The sequence below is a fragment of the Arvicanthis niloticus genome, chromosome X (genome assembly GCF_011762505.2).
Source record: "Arvicanthis niloticus isolate mArvNil1 chromosome X, mArvNil1.pat.X, whole genome shotgun sequence".
In the NCBI taxonomy this organism is placed as follows: Eukaryota; Metazoa; Chordata; class Mammalia; order Rodentia; family Muridae; genus Arvicanthis; species Arvicanthis niloticus.
This window is the reverse complement of record NC_047679.1, coordinates 3,546,431-3,556,098: the sequence shown is the minus strand read 5'-3', so window position 1 is coordinate 3,556,098 and position 9,668 is coordinate 3,546,431. Positions and strand designations below refer to the sequence as shown.

At 34.7% G+C, this 9,668-nt stretch overlaps 1 non-coding gene across 1 annotated transcript; it reads left to right on the top strand.

Moving 5' to 3' along the window:
• The first annotated feature begins 7,474 nt into the window (after positions 1-7,474).
• LOC117695688 (U6 spliceosomal RNA) lies at positions 7,475-7,581 on the top strand. Its single transcript, XR_004604713.1, has one exon. It is a non-coding gene; the product is annotated as a U6 spliceosomal RNA (small nuclear RNA).
• The last annotated feature ends 2,087 nt before the right edge of the window (positions 7,582-9,668 follow it).

Here is a 9,668-nt window from a genome sequence, read left to right as displayed (position 1 = left end):
GAAGAGAGGTGGGTAGTTGTAGGGCAAATAGGAAAACCGGAGAACAGAGAAGGCCACAGTCAAAACATTGTTTGCCTTTATACCTTCTAATTTGGTCCATGTGTATGACTTGCCATCAACAATTGAAATCAAGACTTTTTCCTCTCCTTTGTCTAAAACAATTTAATTATGATAAAATGAATAAAACATAAAACTTAGATCAGTATGATCATATAATATCTGTCCTTTGAGGACTGGCTTATTTTACTTAGCATAATCCACGTAGCAACATATGCCAAAATTTCTTTCCTTTTAAAGGCCAAATAATATTTTTTCATAATGAAATATTATATAACATATTCTATGTATTATATATTATATAATAAGATAAATATAACAAAAATAAAATATAACAAAATGAAAGTCACACTGCATCTTGTCATGCAACACTAAAAGCTATTGGAAGTGTGAAAGTAAAATATGTGTGTGTGTGTGTGTATGTGTGTGTATGTATGTATTTACACACATATGAAACAGTCTCCTTGTCTAATGTAGCCCAGACTGGCTTTAAACTCACTTTTTAGGCTAGGATGTTCTTGAACATCTGATACTTCTACTTCTATCTCCACATACAGAGACTGTAGACATGTGCCACCACATCTGGTTTTTAAACAATGTTGAAGATTGAAACTAGTGGTTCTGTGCATTTGGGGCAAGCACTCTACTATTTGAACCATATCTGTAGCCCCAAGATTATCTATTAATCACATTTTCAGTTCATCTTTCTGTATATGGATGCGTGTGTTACAAAATATAAAATAAATTAACGTTTTATTAAAAGAAAACTTAAGCTTAGATTAATCACTCTCCTTACAATAGGTGTGTACCCAGAGAAAAGGATATCTTTCTACGGTATGGGATGACTCAAATGTCTTCCCTACAATAAACAGCTGCAGCAGCTGCCTCCCTTCCCCACAACAATCTCAGGCTCACAGATGTCTTTCCCAGATACAGCATTAGTTGGACTATTAGATGTAAAGAATCCATCAATAAATAGTGTTTGAGGGTTAGTAAGTGAAAGTCACACTGAATCTAAGAATAATAAGAAGTGTGAACAGTAATGTCAGATTCTAGTGCCGACAGTGGATAAAACTAAACTCTTTTAGTGGAAAAAATAGTCTTGCCTTTTACAGCTTCCATACATGGGTGAGTATTCATCAACCTGTTTATTCTCTTAACCTTTTAACTTCTGTAGGTGCACAATTTTTTCTTTTGCATGAGTAAACAGTTGAGAATAAATTGCATTACAGTTTGAAGTAACATTTTAAAGACTTTCAAAACTCCAAAATATCCATTAAATAAAATAAAGGATTATGTATGTTTAATTCTAAATATTTTAGTGATGAATATTTTTTAAAAGATAGTGATTCAATGGTAGGTACATTGTAATTCCAATTTAGGAAGAATTTCGAGGACAGCACATAAACTCATGCACATAGGAAATACTTCCAGGTCAGAAATGGAAACCTCCACATAGATGGGGGAAAAGGGGGGGTGTGTAAACAGAAACAATCCATACAATGTATTAGATTCTAATATTAACAGGAACATAAGAGAAAGAGGCCAAAGTAAATGAGTACTACAGGGTTCTGAATGTCACCAAGAAATCACTTATTTAATTGACTCAAGTATACCAGTCCCTAGAGTTTTTGTAAGCATGAAAATAAATTTTTCTGAATATTTTTAGTCAGTTTGTGTTTTCTTGCTAAATTCCAATTTCACTCGACATAATCTCCATTGGATATGATACTTTTTATCCTAATTTTTTTGTTATGCTTTGATTCTCCCTTAATCATCATTAAAGTAGGTACGACATTTTGATGTTCCTGTTCACATGCTTCTTCCATCTGACACTTCTTTCTCTGCATAAACGCCCTGATTCCTGGGCAGACCCTCCACATTTTTTTCTAAGCAAGAGTGTGGTATGTTGGTGGTACACAGGGGTAAATCTTTGTACATGTTCTTTTGTATCACTTTTAATTGTGGATTGTTTAGATGAACACTGGATTCCTTTGTTTACATGAAGCAAAGAATTAGAATTGTCAAATTGAAAATAAAACCAGGGCCTTGGAGTAATGAGCCATTGGCAATAGCTGGTAAAACAAAAGCAAAAACAGAAAAACGTACTTGCTAGCATAAGCTGACAATAAAGAATATCTCTCTCCCTACCTTCCTTCTTTTTTTTCCTTTTTTTTCTTAGTTTCTTTGCTTGGCTTCTGGGCAGAAAAATGTATATTCCTTTGAAAAATGTATAAACATGTACTAAGCCATAGCATCTACTCAGGCCAGGAATCTTGAAACAAATTAACATAAAAATTCTGTCCAGATTCTGGTCCCAGCAGAAACAAATGTAGAAGTGCTTTGGAGAGCACAGTCAGAGTCTGACTGCACAAAACTGCAGAGGGAAAGCTTTGAGTCACAAAGCCTAAGAGAAGGTTCCACTATGTATCAGAGTGGCCCCATAAACAGTAAATCTACAGTCTCCAAATTCTTCTCATGATAGGGCATCCTATTGAAAATGGTAAAATAAGTAAGTAAGCTTAGAATTAGTAAAGACACAAAGGGAACATTTTTCATCCATAAGAACATTTCAGTATTTAAAAAATTAACACACAAATACTGAACCCAGATGATCTCTTGGAAATTAAACGTATAAATATTGAAATGTAAAACTCAGTGGACTTTTAAATCACATTTAACATTGCAGAGGAGAATTACTGAACTGGAGAATATATTTGATGAATGTACTTAAAATACAGTACAGCAAGATCAAAAAATGGGATATATGAATTATGGAGCATATGAAAAAGAGCTGGTGAGATATCAGCGAGAGAATGAGATAGTCACATATATCTGAGGCAGTAACTCCCTAGGGAGACACTAGAAAGATTACAAGGATGGTAGGATGACAGAAAATCAATATTTTCAGACATAATGGCTGACTTTTTTTTTCTGTATTGATTAAAGTCATAAATTCCAGCTTTAAGAAACATATCCATGCCAAGAAGGAAAAATAAAAAGAAATCAAAACTTAAATATATTTACAATGTAAAAAAAAAATCAAAAATACCAAAGTCAAATCACAAATATTAAAATCCATTAGAGAGAAGAGTTGAATCACAAATATTAAAATCCATTAGAGTTGAAAGGAGACATAACAACAACAACAACATTAAAGGCCAAAAAGGAAATGATATCTTCACAGGGCTGAGAGACAATAACAGTTAGCTTGGATTTAATTTCAACAGCCATGGGCTGATGTCTCTAAGCACATGTGCTACAGAGGTTATCCCTGATGTGGGAGTGTTGGGAGCGGAGGCCTGCTGTGGGATGTTCAGGTCAGGAGGTGCCACTCACATGAATGGATTAATGCTGGTTACAGAGAGCTAGAGGCTGTGAGGCTGATCTTTGTCTCTCTGTCTTTGCCCTTCTAACACATGACACTTCTGCTTTGTTTTGATTCAGTAAGAAAGCCTTCATCAAAGGCTGACATTTTGATTTTACACACCCCAGCCTCCTGAACTATATGCCAAATGCATTTCTTTTCTTTATTAATTACCTAGTCTCCAGCATTCAGTTATAGCAGCACAAACTGTTATACCAGCTAACCATCATTTAATGAAAAATCAAATAATAACACTTTCTGAAGTCAGAGAGAGTGTATACAAACAGAACTCCGCTGAAAAACAAAGCAACCCCAAATGCTATTACAGATGAAAAGAGGCATTACATATGCAAAAGGGTCAATTTAAAAAGAGAAATTCTAAATACACGTGCAACGACTAGCACTTTCAAAATACATGAAGTAAAACATGAGAAAAAATGAAAGAAAAATAGGAACATTCACAGTTACTAAAGATTTCAGAGATTTTGAAAAAAATCTCAGTATTCCTCTATCAAAGATTAACAGAAAGTAAACAGAAAAACAGTAATGTTATAGAAAACTTAAGTACCACTAATCAACTTCACATAATTGACATTTATAGAAACTTCAATCTAACAGCAGAGTATATATTTTGAAAAGCAGCACACGGGGGCCAAATGTTGGTTTCAAGGAAAATAGTGTATCAATATGGGTTCAGCACTATACAAATGACACACTAGAAGCATAAGTGTGTGTAAAAATGATTGAGCTGGGGGCTGGTAAGTAAGGGTGCTTGCTGACCATGATGACCCACAAGGTAGAAGGAGAAAACTGGCTCCCAGAATTGTCCTCTGACCTTCATACACATGCCCTGTCACCCCCCATACACATATAATGCACACACCAAGTAAATAAATAAATGTTAAAAATATAATAAAATATTAAATGAGTGAAAGAGCCAGACACAAAAAGGCATAGTCTGTATGGTTTCACTTGTATAAAATTCAGAACAGCCAAACATAATATATACTGACAGAAAATGTAACAAACTTTACCTGAATTTGAGAGGGCAAAATTGTTAAGGGCCATCAAATTCTATACTTAAAATACATACATTGTATTGCAAATTATACCCTAATAACTTGAAAACAAAAACAGTATAAGCCAAGAAAAACATGTTCTATGGGTCTGTTACTTAATCAAGTTGCCAGAGCTGTTTCTCCCAGTACAGCTGTCCTTCAGAGTCTATGGGTATTGGCTCCAAGTGCCCTCACATGTACTAGGATCTGATGGTGCTGGAGTCCCTCATTAACGGCATAGTATTTGCATCTAGCTAATGAATATGCTCTTGCATATTTGAAATCATCTATAGATTGCTCACAATATTGCTGTAATTTGAATGTAAAATGCTTTGCTTAGGCCAATGCATTTGAACATATGGTCTTCAGCTGGTGGTGCTGTATAGGAAGGCTATGGAATCTTGAGGTGGTGGGATTTTGCAGTGGGAAGGCACTGGGGGTAGGCTGTGAAGTCTCATAACCTGGCCCCACTTCACTTTTTCTATTTCCTGGGTGGAGATGAAATGTGACCAGTCAGCTTCCTACTGTTGCAATCATGCCTTCTCTGCCTGTTGCCATGTCTCTCTCACACCTGCATGACAGACTCTATTCTGTAACTATAAGCCAAAATAGACCCTTTATCTTCCAAGTTCCCTGTCAACCAGCATGTTTTGTCACAGCAACAGAAGAGAAACTAAGACAGATACTTAACACAATGTAAATGATACACAATCAGTTGCTAAACTGTCTTGTTTAGGGAATAACAACAAACAAAACCTCTGTACAGGTACAAACATTGCCATCTTAACCATATTTTGATCTGTGGTTTGTTGAGTCATCAGTTGCCTGGATATGGAACCCATAGATATAGGTAGCTGGCTACCTTTCCTTTCTCACATGTTCAATTTAGGGTAGGCTATAAAAAAAATTTCTCTGTGAGATTGGGAAGATGACAGGGAAAAATACCAGCTGCTTTGTAATTCAGATGTGTTGTAACTACTTCTAGTTCAACTTGTTGGTCTGAATCAGCTCTTATGACAGCTCCAGCAAGATTAAAGGCAACCGGAACTAACATGTACATCACTCCATCTGCACAAACTCCAGCTGACTCTTGTGGTCTCTAACTTGTCGATGTTCTCTCCTACTTTTCCTCCATCTTTTTTTCCAATTTCTTGTCCCTTTAGGCTTGAATCTTCTGCCCTAGATGTGATGGTGACCACATCACAGAGATACCTTTACTAGCGACTACAATTGCTTAAAGGTAAATACTTAAACACATCCATATATGGTCATATACTAATTCCTGGTGGTTCTGTTTCTCCAATTGAACACTGGTTGATAAAGCTCCTGTAGGAAGATGCTATTATGTATAAAATACTCCAAAGGAGTCAAATACATAGTATCATTGTAAATTTTCATTAAATAAAATGAAAAAATAAATGAGACATCCAAAAGTTGGTCATTAATAAAATCATTATTTATTTTACTATACTTAAACTCTTCTCCCTCAGACATACTGATTGGCTATTAACAATGAGAGAAACTGTTGAACAAGAAAAGGGAGACTATGATATCAATAGTAATAAAAGTCATATACCTATCACTTCAGACTCAAAGAGAAAGAAAACAAGTCTATATGGCTAGCATATACAAGCTTATTTGCATTAGAATGCAGAAAAAACTATTGCAATTTTCATTTTTATAACATGGTACATGGTCAAAGTTGATATTATAATGGCAATTTTTCACTCCTCACTCTATATTCTCTTAGCCAGAGCAAGCACCTCAGCTGGTTCCTTGTAGGTGTTTCTTATGCTTGTACAAAGCTCTGTATACTGAGATCTATTACAAAGATCTTTGGCCATCAAGAACAGAGGTAACAATACCAACAGAAATTTCAGTCTGACTTTGTAGGTTCCAGCTTGGGCTTGTAGATTCCAGTTGGTCTTGACATTCCTCCCCTTTCCATCCATCCATCCTTCACATTGTTTGTCTTATGGACTTTAATTTTCAGCACGAACCCTCACAGGAGCTTATCCAGCTCCTATAAGTGTATAAAGTTCAGTCCCTTTAACAAATTTCTTTGTTCTAGTGGTCTTTCTTCTCTGCTTAAATCCTAACTGTTACAAAAGAACATTACAGATACTCCTTTTAAACTGAAGAACAAGAAAAAGATCCCATGGCCACTATTATAATGTATCACTGGCTCTTGCCAGTGAATTAAAAAAAGATAACTAGAATAGATAGGAAACCAGTCTGTTTTATCAAATGATATGATTACCTTTATGTAATTGGCAAACTATTAGAAACAAAGAGATTTTTCAGCCAAATTTTTGGATGTAAAAATCAAATAGAACCAATTTTCTTTCTCTATAAGAATAATGAAAAATGATAAAATTCAACTTAAAAAATGATCACATTTAAAATAACAATAGAAGCTGAGGATTATTGTAGTAAATCTAGCAAAATGTATAGAACATTCATAAAGAAAATTATACATTTTATTAAAGATATAAAAATGACAAGTAAGTGTGAATATATGCCATATTTGTAGGTGGGAATTCACAAGATCATAAAGCTATAAAGCCTTCTGAAATTGATCTATAAATTCAATGTAATTTCACAAGAACCTTTTAGGGAAATTGACACTATAATATTTAAATTCATAAGGAAGGTAGAGAACTAAGAACAGCCAACACATTATGAAAGAAAACAATCAACATTTATTTAAAGGGTATAATAAAGTTGTAGTGATTGAATTTTTTTTAGAGAGAGAGAGAGAGAGAGAGAGAGAGAGAGAGAGAGAGAGAGAGATGTCTCAGCTTTACTTCCTGATCTTCCAGAGAACCTAAGTTCATGCTCTAGCACCTACATAGGGTTGCCCACATTGACTATAATGTTAGCTCCAGTGGATCTGATGTCATCTTCTGTCCTCTGCACATACATGACATAAACTTTATTCTCACAATAAACATTTTAATCTTGAATGAATATGTATTCAAAGAATGTAGGAGTGTTCGCTTCGGCAGCACATATACTAAAATTGGAACAATACAGAGATGATTAGCATGACCCCTGTGCAAGGATGACACACAAATTCATGAAGCGTTCCATATTTTTTTAAAGGGGATGGCATCTGAAGTGTAAATAAAATATCTAATAAAAAATTAAAAAAAAGAATGTAGGAATGAACAGGTAACTTCAAAACTGGCTCACATATTTTTAAATTTTTGAAATTTTATCAAAGTGGCATTGTAGTGTGGCACACATCTTTAATCCCAGCACTCAGGAATCAGAGGCAGGCAGATGACTGTGTGTTCAAGGCCCCCTTGTGTACATAGTGAGTTCTAGGACAGCCAGAGCTATGCATTAAAATCCAGTCTCAAAGAAAGTAAAATAAAATAAAAATAAAAATAAAAAACAAAAGTGGCTTTGCAAATATGTATAGAAAAAGAAAAAACTATTTAATAAATGGTGCTAGATAAATATACAAGATGTAGAAAAATTTTCAACATTTTAATCAAATCTCATTTCATATAAAAACTAATTTTAGCTTATTAAAGACCTAAATGTGAAAAATCAAAGCTTTGAAATACTTTGGTATTTTCCATATCAAAAAAATTTTAAACTTCAGTGTGAAAATGACATAAAAGTGTCTAATCAATTCATATAGTATTTTAAAAAGGTTTTAGTATTTTAAATATACATGCTTGCATAATATATGGATATTACTTCAAAATGCTTCAAGGATCAATCAGTAAGAAAAAGGATGGAGTATAGGTTGGGTATAAATCAACCAAGGTTTGTCATGATAATTCTTAAACTTGGGTGATGGTGTACAGTGGCTGTTGTGTGTTTTTTTTTTCCACATTGGTATATATTTGAAATCCTCAATTAAACAACCAGTCTAGTTTAAGTGGTGAGCTCCATGACAATGACAGACCTTGTCTCAAAGGAGGTGGACAGCATTCCTGAGGATGATAGACATGATTGTCCTCTAATTTCTAATGCATACAAACCAAGACACACACACACACACACACACACACACACACACACACACACACACACCGAGGCTTTAAAAATGGTTTAATGGAAAGACAGAAAAAAAGAGGGGAGATGATGAGGCAAGGCAAGATTGATTACTTAGATGTTGTTCTAGTTCCAGAGAGACTGGGTCCCATAGGCTCAAATGTTTGAACATTTGGTCCACTGTTGGTAAAACTGTTTGGGAAGGATTAGGAGGTGTGGCCTTGTTGGAGGAGGTGTATAACTAAGGGAGGGGTTTGTGGCCTTTGATTGTTTCAAAAGACTCACATCATTTCTAGCATGTTCTCTGTCTCTGGCTTGTGGCTCAAGATATAAGCTCTCAGATGTTCTTGCAATCATTCCTTTATTTTGCCTTCATGGACCCTCTGAAGACATAAGCCCAATTAACTGTTTTCTAGGTTGCCTTGGTCATGGTGTCTCTTCATAGCAATAGAAAATTAACTAACAATACAGTGAAAAGGTGGTTACTGTTCAATCTCCAGATTCCAAAGTGAAAGGGGAGAGCTTATTCCTAAAAAAATTATCCTCTGATTTACATAGTTCATTGTGGCACAAAAGCATACACAGTTACACATATCATAGACACATACACACACACCCCTCCCTCCACAATCATAATAAATAAGCATATTAAATATAAGAAATAATGCTAAAGACTAAAATGAAGAAACAGGGTGGGAGAATATAGCATGTATAACTGAAAATAATTGGTAATCTCAACAAAATATCAATTAGAAAGTGATAATAAACAAAGTAAACTAATGGCTAAAAGGTTCCCTAAGCAACCCAAAGAGTTAGATAGTCAAATGGGTAGCATATAAACTAAGCTCTAAGCTTAACTTCTCTTGCAATTAGAAAACTATAATTCAAATATTCATATTATTTTACCATGCAGTATTCCACACAGAGAAGACATAATTATGGAAAAATTTTAAATATATAAATGGCTGATAATATTAAGTGGTGGTGAATTTTGGAGCTAGGAGTGAACTTTTGGTGTGTAACCTGAGAGGCAGATTAACCATACGCACAAAATTATGTGTCCACCTGTAAGAATCTGGGGAGCCTTAGCTTACTGGAGACCCACTGGGTGAATCATGCAGAGACAAGAAAGGATGCAAAAAGCAAGAGGAATTTTAATGATCTAATGCATTGGG